Here is a 20,397-nt window from a genome sequence, read left to right on the forward strand (position 1 = left end):
TAAGAAAACTGGCTGTGGCTTAGCTTGGTTAAGCCTGGTAATTGCGAAGCAATACGATAGGTTCTGACGTTGTTTCTACCGAAGACGTTGACCGTTTTCGTCGGACTGCATATTGAGCACGCCGCTTGGACAGTCGTTTTTCTCGTTCTTCTGCCGTCTCCGTAGCTCGCTGATGCTTCCTCTTTGCATTCTGCCGAAGTGTCTTGCTTGCTTAAGGCGGCATCTGACAGGCTTGACGAGAGGAGCGAACCGGCGTTGGTGCCTACCAGCCTCGCGCTGCGACGGCGCGAGATGGGGCCCCGTTTTTTTAGACAGATGGTATGACGTCACTCCGTGCGCGGCGCCCCTGCTGAGAGGAGCGGGAGTTAGGCCGCCGTTGGTGCCTACCAGCCTCGCGCTGCGACGGCGCGAGATGGGGCCCCGTTTTTGGATGGATGGATGGAAAAACTTTATTGTAAATAAATTGGTGTTCGTGACCCTTACGGGTCACTGGGCGCCGTGGTCGATCCTTGGTCCAGGATGCCGCACTTGACTGCTGCCATCGTGGCTCGGAGCACAAGGAATCGTTGCGCTTCCTTGTACTCGCTGGCCAGCAAATGCTCCCACTGCATCACACTCGGGTTGTTTATTCTTGGCTCTAAGTCTGCTTTAGGGCAGGCCCATGTGATATGTTCTAGTGTAGGTTTACCCTGACACCACGGACATTCGTCTGCACATTGTTTTTACACAGATAGTATGACGTCACTCCGCGCGCGGCGCCCCTGGTGAGAGGAGCGAGAGTTAGGCCGCCGTTGGTGCCTACCAGCCTCGCGCTGCGACGGCGCGAGATGGGGCCCCGTTTTTACACAGATGGTATGACGTCATGCCAAAGGTCATGCCAAAGGTCAAGTGGTGCCTACCACCGCCTCGCGCTGGAACGGGCTGAGGTGGCAGCTAAAGTTGTATTGCTTCGCAATGAAAGAAGGGGATTGCCGCCTTTGAGTCATTTGATAACAGGTGATGAGCATTAAGCAGCACTACCTTTCAAGTGCTGCCCCAGGTGGGCAATAATTTTGTGCCGCGGATGTGTAAACCATTGAGAAGCAAGTGAATAAGGTGCTGCATCTACTTGGCCACCTTGCCGGGGCCTCATTATTCAGTTCGGCGTCGCCTAAACACCAAATATACGGTCGGATTTCGAAGGAGGCGCCCGTGCGCTGTGCGATATCAGTGCACGTTGAAGGTCCCCACGTGGTCGAAATTATTCTGGAGCCTTCCACTACGGCATCTCTTTCTTCTTTCACTCCTACCTTCCTCGCTTCCCTTACGGCGCGGTTAAGGTGCCCATCGAGATATGTGGGACACATACTGCTCCATGTCCTGTCCTAAAGAACCAAAAACCAAAAAAAAAAACGACATTACACTCATGATAAAGAAAGGTTTCCCATTTCACGATGATTTTGCACTAATTCTGCCATGAACCGCGGAAAAGCAACAGCTACTACTATAGGCTTTTGAATATGTCCTGGTGTTCCTTAAGTAGCTTCCAGGTATGTGGTCATCGCAGTGGCAAGGAGCATTTCGCATTCTTATCGTTTCATTTGAACACGACGGGCCCAATTGGGTACCTGCTCTGTTGGAAAGAAACGGAAGCCGCATACAGAATGAAATTCCACTGAAAGTGCCTGTGCCTTATGAGTGTCTGTATAATTTGTTTTCTTTTTTTATTTGCTTTGTAAAAGTAATTTTTAAGAAACGTGCCCACAACGCTCGCTTCCAGCTGAGACCCCCATTAGAGCAGCAATCCCAAACAAAACCGACGTCATTATAACAAGGGGTGTTCTCTTATGTCGGTCGGACGCTTTGAGCACAAGATTATGCTTATTTGTTTGTTCCTTCCTATGTTTAAACCGTGCTCAAGAGCACGAATCTACTTCACAGTGGTGCCTAACAAAGCTCCTGGATCCAAAATCGAGCTCAAATAAATGGGCTTAATTAGGCTTGCATTCACACAATGCGCTAAAAAGAAACGAAGCCCGCTTGAAGGGGAAGCCACCAAGGTAGCTGAAAGCATTTCATCACCTCCTTCGCTATTCGCGCTTCCTGAGTGGGGGTCCTTTAATTGCGAAAGAAACATTGCACATAGTTTTACGGTACAACAGGCACAGTTCGTTGCTAATTGGCTGCTCTAGAATAGCGGCGCTTCCAGAAAAATAATCTTGGTAAAAAACTGCCGCAACCAGTTTTCCTAATCGCGTCGAAGAGTGGAACTGAGTAATTTGCAGCTAAAAGCTGTTTCAGAAGCAAGCGTAAAAGTTCTAATTAAGGTAGTTTTCGCGCGAAAACCTGTTTCGAGCGGCCGCGGCTGCTCGAGGTGCCAGAGTGACGAGGTTTCAACAACTTAGAAGTTAAATGCCGCGCCACGCCACTTGTCGGTGTTAAACCATTAAAGGTCACGACCTCCAGGTACCGCTCTCAGTCATTAATGCTTGGTGCTGCCCTCGGGATATTACAGGTTGTTTTCGTGAACGCTTAACTCCGATTGGAGCAGTGCATAAAGTTGCACTATGTTGATGAGTGTACAAAAAAACGCTTCGCGTACCGGAACAAGAAGCCAGTCTCAAACCTAGCCGAACAGGGAATTTTGGTGGGCTAACTGATGTTAAGTAGGCGAAGCAGCCTTAAATGCAAGGACGGGAAAAGACTACACAGGCGCTGCAGGCTCTGTGAAACCAATTGCTTGCTCCTACACCCGCACTACTTGCACCAACACGTGACCCGGAGTTCAGGAGGTGCAAGCACTGCACGTCCCGCACGGCTTAGGTTGGCCGATGCGTGCTATGGCGCACGCTGCAGTGAAGGGCTCTGATTAATGTTGGCCACCTGGAGTCCTGTAATGCGCATACAAATCGTAAAGAATGCAAACTTTGCGTTATTCGCCTTCATCGATATCCGGCCACTGACCAGCCAATGTTTCAGAAGTGACTAATAAGGCATTCCTCTCGCCTCTACATCCTCACTTTGCTCGCACAAATTTTGGGAACGCATTGCGTTTTGAGCGGTTCTCTTGCGTCTTAGGAACAGATCTCAACGCGGAGGGCGCGTTCCTCGAAGTTGTAAAATTGTAGGAGTAAAAAAAAATAAGGCATTGTAGGAAAACAGACGATCTTTGTGGCACGTACCACTGGCTCATATCCAGAAAAATCGTCGGCGCAACAAGCTGGAGCCAAAGAAGGAAAATCATCCGAAAGCCAGCATTGAGGATACATGTGCCATGAAGGAATCCTTTGCATTTTTCAACAAAAAATCGGGTTTACTTCTAGATGCGCTCAATTTTTGCATTTCCTTTGGTGTCTACACTTACCGTTCTTTCTTACTACTCAGTGTAAAATCACTGCTGCTCCTTCCCTCCCATGCTTCTAAGTGGCTACCTGAGTTGAAGACCGCAACAACCAACGTCAAGCGCCAGAGATTTGTTTACCAATGTCCAGCTTCCTCCATTAAGACATTGTACTTACATGCCGTGGTCATAAATTGCTAGTGACTGAAGGTAGCACATGCCTTTACCGCAGTTTTCTGGCTAGCTCCTCTTTCAATCGACTATGATCCAAAGAATTTTTTATCGTTATCTTATACGTACCGAATACAGCTAGAATTCCGAAGCTCGAAAAACCACAGTTGTATCCATCGACACTAAAACGTTAGAAGGGCAAAAATACCGAAGGGGATGGAGGCGAAACGCAAGAGGCGCCCGTGTGCTGTGCGATGTCAGTGCAGGTTAAAGATCCCCAGGTGGTCGAAATTATTCCGGAGACCTCGGCACCCTCTTTCTCTCTTCCTTCTTTCACTCCTACCTTCCTCCCTTCCCTTACGGCGCGGTTCAGGTGACTACCGATATATGTGAGACAGATACTGCGCCGTTTCCTTTCCTCAAAAACCGACCAACCAACCAACCAAAGAGCTGCGCTCTAAAACTAATTTTCCGACCATGGTCAGGGACGCCGTGTCAGGTCAAACCGCCTGAACCCATATCGCTTAACACGAGGCCGATATGAACAACCAGCTGTGATCGCAGTATTGGGAGAAGTGTAACAAGAGGGGTGGCGCTCAGCTCTCCCATGAATATGACACCCAGGTGGGTAGAAATCAGCGTTGTAGGTAATGTGGTGACTGCGTGACACATGAGCAGGTCCAGTGTATCTGAGTCGGGAAAAGATTAGGCGGACATTTTCGCTGCCCACAAGCGATACGAGTGCGCTTACTTAGAGCACACACTGCAATTTTTTTTTATCGCTGCAGTTTTTTCTAGACCAAAAATCTAAAAGCAATGCAACGAATAAAAGATATACTTCGTAGTTCACTGCGCACTGTACACTGCACGTTGAGCGTCAGCGTTTATGCTGTTGATGCAGCTGATTTGCGGTTGAAGAGTAGCAGTGGTTTTAATAAACATAAATAAAAGCAAGGTAAAATATTTTTGCTAGCCCCGACATCTGCTGTCGCTACGAGAAGCACCTGAGCTGGGGCAGCGGAAATAAAGGAGAGCAGGCAGTGTGTAGAAGTGAAAAGAAAGAGGTGAGGGGACAGTTAGAAAGGAAAGGGAGGAGAGGTACACTATACAAGAAATCTATTTACACACTGAACTAACGGTTGAAGAACTCCTAGTTTGTGTGATGCCGTACAAGAAACCTTCATTAATTACGGTGTGCCTAGAACATGGTATGTCGTTGCTCGGAATGCTGGCCTTCTCTTTAAGACGAACTGGCTCTTCAGTGCACCAGTTCCAGCGCCTCCAACGGCACCGCAGTTTAGATTAGTGACTGCACATTACTGGGAAGCCAGCAGACAGGGCGGAAAGAGAAAGATAGGCAGGTGTAGAAGCTATTGGCGACACCCGAAACAGGCTTGTAAAAAGGTACGCAAAAAAGAATAACCTCTTCGATTGGACGAAGAAAAATCGCGATTAGCTCGACTGGCAGTCCATGCAGCTTGTTCTTCTAGTCACGTCAGCCGTTGGATAGAGTTGTCTGGCTCAGCATTGCCTACTGGTGCGGAGGCAGTACACACGGTGACGTTAACGCCGGACGGCCTCCCGAGGGTGCTATGAAGCGCCAAATGAAGATGAATAGTTCCCGGAAAACTCTGCTGTGCTGGTGTGAGGCTTCAGGGGCAGCCAAGGAAGGGCGCAATGCAAGCCGACAGGCATACATCACGCCGCCGCCCCGACGGCAGTCAAATTGAAAACGGCCGCGGCTGCAACGAAAGCGAAGTGAGCAGCGCAGAGGCTGGGCGTGTGCCGCTTATTGGGGCGACCCGAAGGCCTAAGCCTGGATGGAGACGCAACGGGGATCCTTTCTGCATTCTCTTCCTTCAATTTTTCGTAACTACTATTGTTTGTTTTTTTATATATAAATTATCTTGTCGTCATCCTGGTTCTATCCTTCGAGGCAGATAATAGGGCGAAATAAAAATACCTAAAAAATTGGAAAGCACCGCCCAATATTCGTAATAGCGGCCACAGTAAGCGTGCTAGTTCTTAGGAGAGTTTTTTTTGCTTTACTAAGGACACACCATTAGGCTACACTCTTAGCAAACAGGTCGGACAATTAGCTAAGAAACTGCTTACCAAATAATTCTCACACAGATCACTACCTTCTTATTAACTGGAATCAGTAAAAGTTGCACTAGTGAAAGTTACTACCCCAAGAAGCTAGGGAAGAGCACTACAGTCGCAAACAAAAAGCTAGCAGTATTTACTACGAAAATGGGTAGAAACTTTACGCAGATTTTGCTACGTTCCTCATACGGTGCCCTGGCGTGGATTGTTAAATTTGCGCATAGTGGAAAAATAAAAAAAGCTACATGGTCAATCTCATTAATTCCCGACACCACTCAGAGCTACCACTGTGCGCTGGCCTAAGTCACACATTTAGGCTTAGACATATTACTCCTTACATGTACAAATTATGCGAGGTGATGGCATAAAACAACCTTACCGGGACGCACGAAGGTTCATAATGCAAGGAAAGCACAAATGAGAAAATGTCACCCACTCGTGACAGACGCACTGCGCGTGCACAGGTAACTCTTTCTCCTTCTCATATGCTCCATAATTACGACTCTCATTTACGGGCTTGAGGTGCTTACCCCTTGAGCTAAGATACCAGTTTTAATTATGAACTTGCGATTATAAAAACAGCTCAGTCTATAGCCACACGCCCGAAATGTTAAATTAATAAAGCAATTTATCCACGCAACAGTCTATGTCCTTATATTCTTTGACTTCATTTTAGCCTTCAAGGAACGGTTACTAACCAAGTACTAGCTAGCGGCCATAGTTAGTAAAGAGGTAGCAAGCGCTGCTTTTACTCACTATACTTTGAAGAGGGTAGCAAATAGTTTGTAAAAAAGTAGTGAAATGACGTAGGAGTTCGTAACTGCTGCACTTACTACCCTTTTACTACCTTTCTTTTTTAAGAGTGTACCCAAGTCTTAAGTCCATCAAATCTTCAGTGGTTCTCGAACACATGCAACGTTTTCTGCGTGTTTATTTACCACTAATGCTTGCCATTCACTCGAATAAATTACCTTTCAGTTCATCATTAGGCACGCATACTTATTTGTCATTGATTTTTATTTATCTTCCCCCTGACTGCTGCCGGGATGTCCCCTTGTTACAACGCGTGGGAAGACTAAAACAACTGTCCCTGACAGAAAATCATTAAGTTTGCGATATGTAGCTCTTATCTCTACGCGCGCGGTGATAAACTCTCTTCCGGCGATGTCTCAAACTGCTGTCGTTAATCTGTCTCCTTATGCAAAGACTGTTACCGACTGCACTTTTTTAAACGTCTCGTGAGGCCTATGGCTTCTGAAGAGAACGGCGTCCAGAAAAGCACCGCTTTAGACACAGCAGTCTCGTTTACCACTTTTCTCGTTTGTGTGACTCAACATTTCTCCGCACGCTACATTCCTTCGAATGTATGGACCAGTGCCATAGCTAGGCGAAGCATTCGGTCGTAATCAAGCGCTTCGCAAATGGCGATGAAGGCCCGAACAGAAACTTTGTTCCGCTCTTCATTAATGTGGGAGGCTTCCTTGAGCGAAGGTGAATCCGGGAATGCGTGTTCGGCGCAGAATTTTCAGGCGAGTTTGGTGAAACTGCGTGCCAGAAGCAATTATCGATTGAGCAATCGACGACGCGTTCTGCTCTGGGCGGGGCCTTGCAGCTAAGTTCTACATATCTGGGCTACCGCCAAGCTACTCCCTCGAACCTCCACAGCCAGAATTGCGACTGCAGATCCGTTGCGCGTGCAATTATGGAAACGCTCTACTTGTCGCTGTTGGTCTACGAAGCCGCTGAACCACTGAATTTCGCGAAATGAGGCAAAAATGCGGCAGAGGACGGTCATCATTAGCCTGACTACGCCCACTGCAGGGCAAAGGCCTCTTCCATGTCTCTCCAATAAAACCTTTCCTTTGCAAGCTACGCTCACCGTATCTTCGCAAACTTCTTAACTTCATCCACCTACCTCTCCCACCCCTTGCTACGCTTGTCTTCTCTAGCAATCCACTTCGTTAACCTTAAAGGGAAGCTGAAACACTTTTTTGAGAATTTGAGGTTATTCAAGAATTATAATCTATCAAGCTTCTAGATAAAGCATGAAAAGTAATTTTGCACTGGCATTTTAATTGGCGTCATAATCTTCGATTAAAACGACGACGATGTTAGGCTTCTCCTCACTACGTTGGAGGAGTGCGAGGAAACTCAGCAGTGACGTCATTGTTGCCGAAATTTCAGATGTCCGCTGCTTATACCTGCATGCTGCTGTGCGTCGTCAGATGGCACCAGACAATGCATTGTGAGCTTCACCTTTGATGGCGCCGGTTTTCTTCCCCGGAATAACCGTTTCTTCTCTGGAAACGTAGTGCCGTAATACGTGACGTCATTATCGGGGCCTCTGCCCGTCGCTGTGCACTTCAGAGAAGCCGGGACACCGTCGACGACTTTATTCGGCGATTACGCCGCCATTTCAAGTGCCAGAGCAAAATGATTTCGTAGGCTTTGCCTGCGCATTTTGCACATTCGGCAACCTTAAACTCATCGAATTCTAAAACCGCTTCAGTTGCCCTTTAAGGACAAGCGGTTACCTTGCCTTCGCATCACATGCCCTGCCCAAGCCCATTTCTTCCTCTTGATTTGGACTAGCATGTCATTAACCTGCGTTTGTTTTCTCACCCACTCAATGACCGCAACAGGCGGTCATTGATCTAAACTGAATTAAATTAACCCAGTTAAATCAAAATAATTCCATAAGTAATTAAGGTCATGCGGCTGACGCTGTAGATACCACTGCAGATTATTGGGCGAAAAGGCTAAGCCAAAGCTATAACAATTTTCACCATAAAACAAACAATGATGCAGTGATTGCTGTGACTTAGATCAGGGCTCTTCGTCCCTTAGTAAACCAGGGATTAAAATAGACAGCTCAGTTCACTCCAGCGCACCGGAGTCCACTAAACACCAGAATAGCAGGGCTTTTACGATTAAGTCACTGCGCCACCTATTGACATTTCCGCGAAACAAAACGCGAGTGCCAGCAACGGGCGGAATGCGTACAGCGGCATCGTCACTTATGGAGTGGCCCCGATAGAACCCTCCGCCTCGCTGGCTAAACCGAATTGTGCCCGTCGAGGAAGGAACGTTTTGCGACAGCAACTGATTAAGTCGCAACGCCTTTTTTTTGGATACTCAACGAAGCTCCACTATGGTGAAGCACTGTCCGCGAGCTCTTGATAGCCGAGCCTGCCCTCCTCTCTCTTTTACTTCCCGGTCTACAGCGGCCAAAGGCTTGATCGCACGGTCAACTAGCACTCAGACCCCAACGGCTATGTTGTACATAGGAGACTTACTCTCTAGTAGCGAATGCACAGCGGACCTAATCACAGTTCTTTGAAGCATGTCATTTCTGGTCTAAGGAGACCAACTGCGAGATTATGCTTTACTGCGACTTCGTCACTCATGCTGCGTGCACAGTGGATTTGCGCCTGCCGCCCAACTTGCGCCTGCTGCTCGTTCTGTCAAGCATTCAAGAGACTCACCACAATAAAAAGAAGGAATGAGAGAACGATCTCGTGAGAGATTGTCACTGTACTCAAGTACCCAAACAGTAGAGCGTGACCTTTTCATTTTGCCGTCACTGTTCGCTCATAATTTCTGTATGGCAGTGAAATCAGCAAGTGTATATCTTTACTGGTTAACCCGCAATACGGGAGACGACGCAAAATAATTGGAGAGTAGCCACCATGCTACATTGACCCCTCGTGTATATGGCTATATATTTGTTCTACTGTCCGCAGTGTACACTTCTAGAAAGCCTGTCCATGCAGGTTTCCAAGCGAGCATTTTCAAGCTATATAAACAAAAGTACCTGCAATTTTTTTTTCTATCCACAACTCCTACTCGCTACTTCTATCTAGAAATTATTTTACAATATGCTCGTGCGTGTCATCACATCCATCCAGCTTGGAAAGAGACATAGGCAAGCATCTAATGTGCAGAACGTATAAGCTCTTCGAGTGTCACAATGGAAACCAAGGGCCGCGGAATGTAGTGGAGTGGTTTTCAGTCTTATGAAGAGGAGAACATGGGAGATATGCAATGGCAACAGCAGCTTAAAAGAAAAATAATTGGAGGCCACTGGCTGAGGAATTGCTCAGCAGCAGACTTTAAATTGGATGATGATGATGACGATGGTGATGAACATTTTTCTTACGCACTACTTTCACGAACAAAGATAAGGAAATAAGCGTCAGGTTTGATCTGAGGTGCAAAACACAGGTTCCTTCGACTGATAACTTGTCCAAAAAGGTTTGCTCTACTTGACCACTTCAGTGCCCGCAAAGGCGCATTCCTTTTTTCTCATAACGAATTTAGTTTCGTCCATTCTGTCAGGCTGGCAAAATCCTGACGCAAGAGGGACATCGTAGACTTACTACCTGCATATTTAATCTATTCAGGCTGAACGCTATAACGGACTACAAACCAGCTGTTTCTTGAGGAAAACCGCATGAGCTGTAGCTTCATAAGTAAACAGAACGCTGTTTCGTTGACCTGACGGCACCGGCATCCGGGGTAATGGGAATTTGAATTCAGTGGCTCCTTGTCTTCACTCACATTTGTGGCACTGACCTATCCACAAGCATTTCGCAATATCCCAACAAACCTTCCCAGCATAAGGACTGACATTCTTTTTCCTTGCTGATAAAGCAGCAATCAAACTATATTAGTACATGGTTGCACTTCCAAAGCATATGTCCTACATTTTTGGTCAAAAATTTTGAATATTGGAAAATTGTAAAGTATTGTCAGATATATATCGAAGGTTTTGGTCTGTTCTTCCTATGTGTAGCAAAATTCTTCTTGTAGAAAATCCTTTTTCCATCGCTCGCATACAGCAGTTAAGACTGCCACAGAAAACTAATGTATAACGCTTTTGACGATCGAGTTAACGAGGTTTATCATGGAATAAAGACGCATAAAGAAGAATAAATGCAAGCCTGTGCACAGAAGGTCTGTGGGCATATTAATAGCTATAGTTCAATCTTATAATATGTGAAAAAATTGCGTTCATAAACTCTTTCCTGTTCAAAAATGTGTTTCTCCGGAATTGTTGGGTGTGAACATCTCGGAGCCTTCTAGTGTCGTAGCTTAGCGATACCTAACGGTAATAGAGACCTGGCGCACTTGCCACGACCCATCTGGCGACAGTCTACCGGGGCTTCTTTCCTTACAAGGACGTCGTCTGGCCCATGAGGCCCATTTGTCAGGCAACCCGAGTCCAAACTACCGACCGGCAGGCGGACACTCGCCATAGGAGCCGGGGCACCAATGGTTTCTCTCTTGCGCCTCGAAAGAGAAAGAAATTGTCGCCAAAGGCCCCATAATTATATTCTCTTGTAAAATTGCGTAAACGCGGAGCATCCGTGCAGAGGAGAAAAAAAATATAATAAGTTAAAGACATCCCTACGCAAAAACATACCTACGAGGATTTTCGTTATGTGTCTAATTCGTCTCATGACGACCTAAAGATATTGTATAAAGCAAATACGGCTAAAGGTGGCATTAATTACTTGTTGCATATTCTTTGTAATATATGGCAATTCGTAACGCAGCGCAGAAAAAAATTTGCACTGTGATGCAATAAAAATATCATTAATATAAGATTTATTCCTTTTCCACGATGACTAAGAAACAATTATGAAAAGTCGCCGCAAAGAACACACCACAGAGGCCGCACTGGCTTTCCGTATGGCAATGGTCAAACGGACGCAACACCTAACGTGACCTAAAAAAATGATGTAAGATTTATGCCACATTATGCGCGTCGCTGTGCAATCATTACAGGCCCAAAGGATAATCGTTACCGACTGCGGGTCTTCCAGCGCGGACAAATGTCATCCACACAACGATACAAAGCAGACATAAGCTTCTTGGTATGCGTCATTCGCTGACAGGCGAAGGAATACGGGTAGACAAATGCGCTCTACTTGTCGCATTACAGAAAGAGGTCACCATCCCGCAGAAGTCAACTTTCATTTTTGTGGATGTGGGTAAAGTAAGGTTAACTAGGCTTAGAGAAATTAGCGCAACGTGCTTCCGGCTCCAGGAACACGGTGGGGTTCATGCATTGTATACGCAGACATACATGCCTGTGTAATTTAGAGAGATCACATGAATCAGAAGGAATGTAGAGCCTTGGTTAAAAAAAGAGCAAAACACTGAGGCAGCATATCAGTATCGAGCGTTAGAAATATCGAACGAATATTTAGTAATTGGCCATCTTCCCTATATCCGGTACAAATTTTTCGTTATATCCAGATATCTACTTACTTATTTGATGTCAACGTATACAACGAAAGAAGGCAAATCAAGACGCGGGTTTGATCCCGGCCGCGGTGGCTGAATTTCGATGGAGGCGAAATTCTAGAGGCCCGTGTATCGTGCGAAGTCAGTGCACGTTAAAGAACCCCAGGTGGTCGAAATTTCCGGGGCCCTTCACTACGGCGTCCCTCCTAGCTTGAGTTGCTTTGGGACGTTAAACCCCCGTAAACTAAACTAAAGCAAGAAGGCAAATCGTTTCACATCACTTCGAATGTCAATTAGTTCGGAAGAAATCACAGTTTGGGGAACCAAAGGTCGTCGGCGCGAATCCCTCTGATGCTACGCTTTGAATCGACTAGTAATCTTATGCTGCATAATGCGGTGGATCACTCGATACCAGTCCGAACGTCCTATACTAATTAGGCGGTCGACAACCTGTGTACCAATGGTAGCACCCATTGGTCCCACTTGGATGGCGTCGTGTTCATACTAACTCGACCTGAGTAATGCTATCATGAAAGCTAACAGTAGACCCTGCTTGCTTTTGCTGCGATCCAGAAGGCGTGGTGTAAGTTATGATTGATGAAAGACCTGAATTATCAACGGGGGACAGCACGTAGATCGCGGTCTTCCCTTCCATCTGACCAGGCAAGGGGACTACGCCGGTCTTTCTGTAGCGTGAGCTACATTGCACACACCCTCGCCGTTTCGCTAGCTCTCTTCCACGACCATACTGCGCATGCGCGAGGAGCAAGTGAAGTCATTATGCACAGCTGGCGTGCCTCGCCGCTCGCGCTCACCTTCCTTTCCTTAATATGAACCGAGTGTAGAACATTGACAACGCCAACGCCGATGGCCTAAGGCTTCAGCGTCGCGTTTCTGGCACAACCTTGTCAATGCCTCCAGCCAAAGCCACCTAGACAGAATTCAAGATGGCGCTGCTCCAGCCCACATTTCTCTCATCACTCCACGTACCTATAAGCACGATTCAGGCGTCTACTGACCCAGGAAGCCATTATGCACACTTCCTTTCCTTAAAATGATCGGAGTGTAAGACGTTCCCGACGCCAACGATAATGAACGCAATGAACGGCGACGGCCTATGGCTTCAGCGCCGCGTTTCTGGCACAACCTTATCAATGCCAATTCATGCAGCGCACACCTGTCACTACCGCCACAGCTTAAAGCGCGCTTGAAGTGAACACTGTTCCAAGAGCCCAGTTATGCGCCTTCCCTCTGGTTCAGGTGTCCACCGAGATGTGAACACCTCGCCCTCACCTCACGCTGCGTATATCCTGGCATAGTAGAGCTAAGCCACTGCCAATTTTTTTTTTTTTTGCAGCACTGTACAGATGCTATCCCGGCCGCGGCGGTTGAATTTCCGGTTTCGAGGAGAAATTCTAGAGGCCCGTGTACTGTGCGATGTCAGTGCACGTTGAAGAACCCCAGGCGGTCGAAATTTCTGGAGCCCTCCACTACGGCGTCTCTCATAGCCTTAGTCACTTTGGGACATTAAAACCCCATAAACCATAAACCAAACAGATGCTTACAGCTTCAAGGGCACCACTGGTGCTGATCTGCATGGCTGAAAACCGAATCATGCGGAACGAAGACCATGGACGCAATTGTGATGAACGCTGCCAACCCGGACACAAATATGCGTTAGAGGAAACAGCAACGAGGTTTTACGAATGTTAGATTTGGGGGGTAATGAGGTGAAAGCCTCCGAAGAAAAAAAGCGTCCTTGCATTTACTGTCCGATTCTTGAGCTACAGACAACGACGTTCGCACACCAGGACATTTTTATGCGAAGCATACTACTTTAGCTACCACTTCAGCCCTTCACCGTGGTTATGCGCCTCCAAATCACGTGATACATGACGTCACACCACGTGACACGTTGACGTCACGACAGTAGAGAAACGGGGGCCCACCTCGCGCCGTCGCTGTGGTTGTGCGCCTCCAAATCACGTGATACATGACGTCACACCACGTGACACGATGACGTCACGACAGTGGAGAAACGGGAGCCCACCTCGCGCCGTCGCTGTGGTTGTGCGCCTCCAAATCACGTGATACATGACGTCACACCACGTGACACGATGACGTCACGACAGTGGAGAAACGGGGGCCCACCTCGCGCCGTCGCTGTGGTTGTGCGCCTCCAAATTACGCGACACGATGATGCTTCGCATTCTCCAGGCTTAACCAAGTTAAGCCTCAGCCTTTTTTTTTTTTTTGAAGCGAAAAGCTTTCCTACCCGCACCACAGCCGCACTTCGCGTGAGCCGTCGGAGCCAAGATTTGCCACAGCTGCGCATGCGCGAAACCGAGTGACGTCACGCGCGGCGCAGGGTTCCGCAGCCGCCGCCGCGCCGACTCCACCGCCTGACCTTTCGGCGCAGCCGCGCGCTACTGCGCATGTGCGCCGCCTCCTCACCGCCGCTACTACTGCGCGCTCGCCTCCTCGCCACCGTTTGACCTTTCGTTGCAGCCGTGTGTTTACCACAGCTGCTACGCATGCGGAAGGAGAGCTATATAACGCGCTTGCCTACACCGTTATCGTGGTGCTCCCAGTGCATTGTGCGCGAACTGCGACAGCCATGACGTCAAACAAAGCATAACTGCAGCTTTTCGCTTGAATATTAAGGCCTAACCAGAGCTAAGCCATTGCCATTTTTTTAGAAACGCGTGTCCCTGAACACGCGAGACTAGGTGCCGTCATCTTAAATAGGTTTGAAACCAATCATTTTGAATAAAAATGATAGGTGTCGGAAAGCAGACAACTTTAGAAATGTCGCATAAGGAAGGAGCAGAGCAATTGGTGGGCACAGCGTACTTCTGTGTCCAATTTCAACTCTTTTCTAATTTTCGGCAATAAGTCAGGTGACAGAAGCCAGTTCGAGCCTCACCTTTGGCTGCGATCAGTAGAGAAGCCGAAGTGCAGTCAGAAGCGACGCTGATGTAATCCGCTGGGAATAGTCTAGCATAGCCTCACTGCAGCGCAGCGCCCAGCCGACTGGTCCTCCCGGGAGAAGAGGGCAGGGCACGAGAAACTATCCGGACAGCACTGTAAAGAGAGAAGAGGGGCGGAAGGGAAAGAGAACGCTGAGTTAGAAGTGCACGTGGGGAAGGCGACAGGGATACGCTCAGGACTCTTTTATTGCGAAAGCAATACTGCTCGCAGTTTGAGCCCTTCAGCGTCGTCCCGGCGGTGTAACCACGTTTGACCTTTAGCATGACATCCGCTGTGACGTCACGCCAGACGGAGAGAAATAGTGCCCCAACTCGTCTCGTCGCGGTCGTCCCAGCGTAACCACGGTGCGCCGAGCAGCAGCTGCGCGCCGCTGCCGCGAGGAGGCGCTCGCTAAGATGACGTCACGCCAGACGGAGATATATCGGGCTCCGACCCGGCTCGTCGCACGGCCGCTTCGGCGGACGCGGTTGTTGCTGCGACGCGCGTCTTTTCTTTCTTTTTTCTCTTTTCTGTGATCTTTTAACTCTCCTCTATCTGCACGTGGCAGCGGTGGTGGCTCGGCTGGAGCCAGTTGGCACTTTCCCGTGCACTTTCCTTTTCATTCTTCTCTCAGTCGCAACAACAACAACGTCGCAGTCGTCCCAGCGTAACCACGCTGTGCGTTGCAGCCAGGCCATGTCGTCCGACATGCAAGGCAAGGCTGCAACGATTCGCTCAAGCTAGGAAACGACGCCGGGCTGAAGAAAGGGATGAAGTTGCTTTCGCAATTTCCGGACTTAACCAAGCTGAGCCTCTGCCAATTTTGTCAACGAGAAAAGCGCAACGGTTCATGTGGGGCACAACGAAGTCCACTCTTGCTGGAAAAATAAAAAAGACACTCGCGTTAATTCCCTCCGGGTCGTCGATTGCCTGATCGAACCACGAACGAAACAATCACAACTGCTTCGGTCTGGTCTGGTCTATGGGGTTTAACGTCCCAAAGCGACTAAGGCTATGAGAGACGCCGTAGTGGAGGGTCCGGAAATTTTGACCACCTGGGGTTCTTTAACGTGCACTGACAACGCACAGTACACGGGCCTCTAGAATTTCTCCTCCAAAGACATTCAACCGCCGCGGCCGGGATCGAACCCACGTCTTTCGGGACAGCAGCCGAGCACCATAACCACTGAGCCACCGCGGCGGTACAACTGCTTCGCTTGCTACATGCAGGATGCGACAACTGGAGCCCGCTGTGACCGCGTCCCTAGTCCATTCACAGTATAGGAAACCATTTTGTTCAACAGGGGTTAGTGGAGACCTTCGCTACTGACTCGTTTAAGTGGGCGCACAGAAAAAAATTGCCGAAGATTACGTTACTTTCTAATGCGAAATTTGAGCGCAGCTCATCAGCTGTTCCAGCTTTTCTATAGATAGAGGCAAAGAATTCGAGCAAGACTTGTGCGTACATTTACAGACAACTTGTTATTTTGAAGCTAAAAGCTTCACTAGGATCGTCAACACCGCGCTTCGCGTGCGCTGGAGGCTAGATTTGCCACTTCTGCGCATGCGCGAAACCGAGCGACGTCACGCGCAGCGCAGGTGGCCGCCGACTCCGTAATAAAAAAAGAATAAAAATAAGCACAGAGACGAGAATAAAAACTAAATGAAAGAAATAATATAGGAAAAAAAATAAAAGAGTGCGCTAGGAAAAACTCATATCTCGGTGGACACCCGAACCGCGTAGTAAGGGCAGGAAAATGAAAAGGAAATTGATTTTAAGGAAAGGAAACGAAGCCTGTCTCTCGCATATCTCGGTGGATACCTGAACCACGCCGTAAGGACCTTAAAGAAAGTGAAATATGAAAATTGGTTTTAAGGAAAAGAAATGCCTGTCTCTCAAATCTTGGTGTACACCCCAAAGGAATGGAGGAGGAGGAGGAGGAGAAAAGCATTTATTTAGTAATGTACAGAGAGGTGCCCGGGGAGAGGCCCCTAGTGGGTCTCACCCCTTACAATACTAGTCGGAGTCCCTCATTCCGGGATCCCGTTGGTCGAGACCGCTACACAAGTCCGCCGAACCAGGGCCTGCTGGGCCGATAGTTCCTGGCAGCTGAGTAGGGCCGCCTCCCAGTCCTCTCGGGTAGGGGAAGGGGTGATTGGGGGGAGAGAAGGATTTTTTCTGCATGCCCAAACCATGTGGAAGGTGTCGGCCACCTCCCCACAGAATGAGCAGCGGCCGTCAAAAGAAGGATTAAAGTGCTTGAGAACCGCCGGGCACAGCAGGGTGTTTGTAAAGAGCCTGAGGAGAATTCGTTCGCCAGCTTTACCCAGTCCTTTCATAGGAACTGGGTATCGCCGGTGTTCGGCACGATAGTGCTCAGTAATTTCTTTAAAAGAAAGGAGAGGGCTGTGATCTGGGTTAAGCTCCTCCCAAGGGACGCCTGGTGCCCGGTGAGTGAGTGCGCGGTCTGCCTCATGGGCGGCTTCGTACCTGGCATGCCTTGGTGGCCGGGGACCCATATGATTGAGCGATGAGTTGGATCGCCGTCGCGAGTACTGCGGTGCAAAATTTGGTGAGCGAGTGGAGTGATCCTTCCGAACTCAAAGTTACGACAGGCTCCGCGAGAGTCTGTGAGGATGAATTTAGAGTCGGGATGGGAGGCTGCGAGGGCGATCGCCACCTCCTCCGCATGCGTTGAGTTGGGCGCTCTGAACGAGAGGCCGTCCACCTGTTTTCCCTCGTGTATGACTGCAGCCGTGTACCATTCCCCCCTGGAGCGGTAGGGGCCTGCAATGTCGACGTAGAAGACGTGTTTCTTTGAGCCATAGTGGCGGTGCAGGGCATTCGCCCGCGCCTGGCGCCGGCCATTATGGTCCTCCTTGTTCATCTTAGTCGGAAGGGGTCGAACGTAGAGGGCGCTTCTCCACAGTTCTGGCACTCGAACCCGTTCCATGGTATGGTGATCATGTCTGATATGTAACCGGTCCAAGAGGCGGCGACCGGACACGGTCTGGGCGAGGCGCGTGTATTGGTTAACGAGATGCGCCTCGCGGAGTTCTCGATAGGTGTTCACCACCCCCAACGCGAGAAGTCGCGCGTTGGAAGTGGATATCGGGAGGTCGAGGGCTCTCTTGAAAATTTTGCGGAGTACCATCTCCAAGTGATCCTCGTCATGTTTCCGTAAGCGGAGGTAAGGAGTCGAGTACAGTACTCGACTTGTTACGAAGGCATGCGCGAGCCGCATCGCATCCTGACTTCGCAACCCTCCTCGCTTGTTGGAAACGCGGCGAACCATTCGGCCCACCTGGTCGCCGACTTTGCGGAGTTTGGCAAGAGTTGTGTCTGCCTTACGATGTTGATTAATGAAGAGACCGAGTATTCGTAGCTCATTCGCTTCACGGATGGGGCCGCTTGCGAGAGAAAGCTGAACGGAGATTTTGCATTTCGGAGAAGATCGAATGGACACCACAGTGCATGTCTCTTAAGCAACCTTCTAAGACAGCGCCGTATACACTACACGCGCGTATCCTCCTCCGCCTCCGTGCAGGCAGTGTGTGGACGGGCGAACGCCTCCACCGTTATCGTGGTGCTCCCAGTGCATTGTGCGGAAACTTCGACAGTCATGACGTCAAACCAAGCGTAACTGAACCTTTTCGCTTGTATATCCAGGCTTAACCACAGCTACGGCACTGCGAATTTCTTTTCACTTTTCACACATATTCCTTCCTGAAGAAACACTCCACTAACAGTTCTTGATTGTCATGAAGGAAGCTTTGTGGTCGGAGAAATAGATGGATATATGCTCGACTTGCTGCACCAATGCCTGGTTCTCAAAGCAGATGTCTATGCAAGTATTAAGGCGAAAGCCTTTAATGGCTCATACTGTCGTGACCAAGACGTGTTGGATGAATGGATGGAAAAAAGTTTATTGTTAATAAATTTCAAGTGTTCTTGACCCTTACGGGTCACTGGACGCCGTGGTCGATCCTTGGTTCAGGATGCCGCACTTGACTGCTGCCATCGTGGCTCGGCGCACAAGGTATCGTTGCGCTTCCTCGTCCTCGCTGGCCAGCAAGTGCTCCCACTGCATCACACTCGGGTTGTTTATTCTTGCCTCTAAGTTTGCCTTAGGGCAGGTCCATGTGACATGCTCTAGTGTAGGTTTACCCTGACACCACGGACATTCGTCTGCATATTGTGTAGGAAAAATCTTGTGTAGTTTGTGCAGGTGTGGGTAGGTAGTACCTGTTTGTAGTCTGCGCCAGTCTACCGCCTCCTCTTTGGTGAGCCTTTTGTGTGGGGCTGGGCAGCGTTTCCGCTGACCCCTGTAATGATCGAGTATGTCTGAGTACGTGGGGGTAACTGGGTCAAAGGTGCCTGTGGTGCAAAGTGTTGAGTCTGCTCGGTTGACGTACCCTCGAGCTAACTCATCTGCTGCCACGCTGCCCCTCATCCCCTCATGTCCGGAAACCCACACTATACTATGTTTAGTGTTTCTGTGTCTTCTCGTCGTGTGTAGAATATGATTGGCGATGTTGTCGATCCTGCCTCTTGTGTAGTTTCTACATGCTTGTTTGGAGTCCGTCACTATAGTGAGGTTGTGTCCTGTTGCGTTGCCGTGCGATAATGCCAGAGCAATGGCGGCTTCTTCAGCTGCTTCTATGTTTGGGTTGTTTATCGTTGCGCTGATTATTTTTTGTCCTCCTTCGTCTGTTACAACGGCGATCGTTTTGTGTTGGTATCGGTACTTTGCTGCGTCCGTGTAGACTACGTTGGGATTGTGCCTGAGTTCCCTGGTGAGTGCTCGGACTCTGGCTTGTCGTCTTTCATGATGTATATTGGGATTCATGTGTCGGGGTATTGGTCTTACCCGGATGTTGTTTCTGTCTTCATAGTAATCTGTTCCTTGTCTCTTTGTGTGCCTAGAGGTAGCCGTAATTTCTCCAGTAGGTGTTTTCCCGTTCTGGTTTGAGTTAAAGCCCCTTGATAATATAAAGGGGCTTTAGTTTGAGTGAGTCTGCTTAATTGCGCACTACGTTGCGCTTGTCGTAGTTCGCCGAAGGTGTTCGATACTCCCAGGGCATGAGATTTTCGGTTCGTGCGGACATTGGAAGTTTAGCAAATTTGTCCACGTTTCAGACTGGTCGAATTGTTCGTGACGTCACTGCGCGCGAATTTTGACGAGTGTCCACCGAAATATGTGAGACAGTTACTGCGCAGTTTCCATTCCTCAAATACAATTTTTGACTGGTGTCCACCCAGATATGTGAAACAGTTACTGCGTAATTTCCTTTCCTCAAATACAATTTTCATTTTCTTCATTACGCCCCTCTTTCTCTTTCTTCTTTCACTTCACTTCCTCCCTTCCTGTGCAGTGCGGTTCAGGTGTCCACCGAGATTACAGAGAATTACGGCGCATTTCCTTTCCTCAAAAAGCGTTGCGTTCAAAGGGCAACGCATCGCACCGAACGGGTGGTGGCGTTCCGTGGACTCTCTGGCAGCGCTACAATACGGTGTCGCGTTCCATTCCTTAAGGCAAAGATTAAGCGTCATTAATTGGCAGTTAATTAATGCACCA

The 20,397-nt window shown here is 48.7% G+C and overlaps 1 protein-coding gene across 2 annotated transcripts in view; it reads right to left on the reverse strand.

Annotated features, from left to right (window-relative positions):
* Positions 1–14,915, reverse strand: part of CngA (Cyclic nucleotide-gated ion channel subunit A) — a 344,600-nt gene extending 329,685 nt beyond the window's left edge. For both annotated transcript variants that reach the window (XM_089566464.1, XM_089566463.1), the window contains exon 1: positions 14,775–14,915. The gene's annotated coding sequence lies outside the window, so the exon portion shown is untranslated. The remainder of the gene's footprint in view (positions 1–14,774) is intronic.
* Positions 14,916–20,397: the final 5,482 nt, after the last annotated feature.

The sequence above is a fragment of the Amblyomma mixtum genome, chromosome 1 (assembly GCF_055824585.1).
Source record: "Amblyomma mixtum isolate Tamu chromosome 1, ASM5582458v1, whole genome shotgun sequence".
NCBI lineage: Eukaryota > Metazoa > Arthropoda > Arachnida > Ixodida > Ixodidae > Amblyomma > Amblyomma mixtum.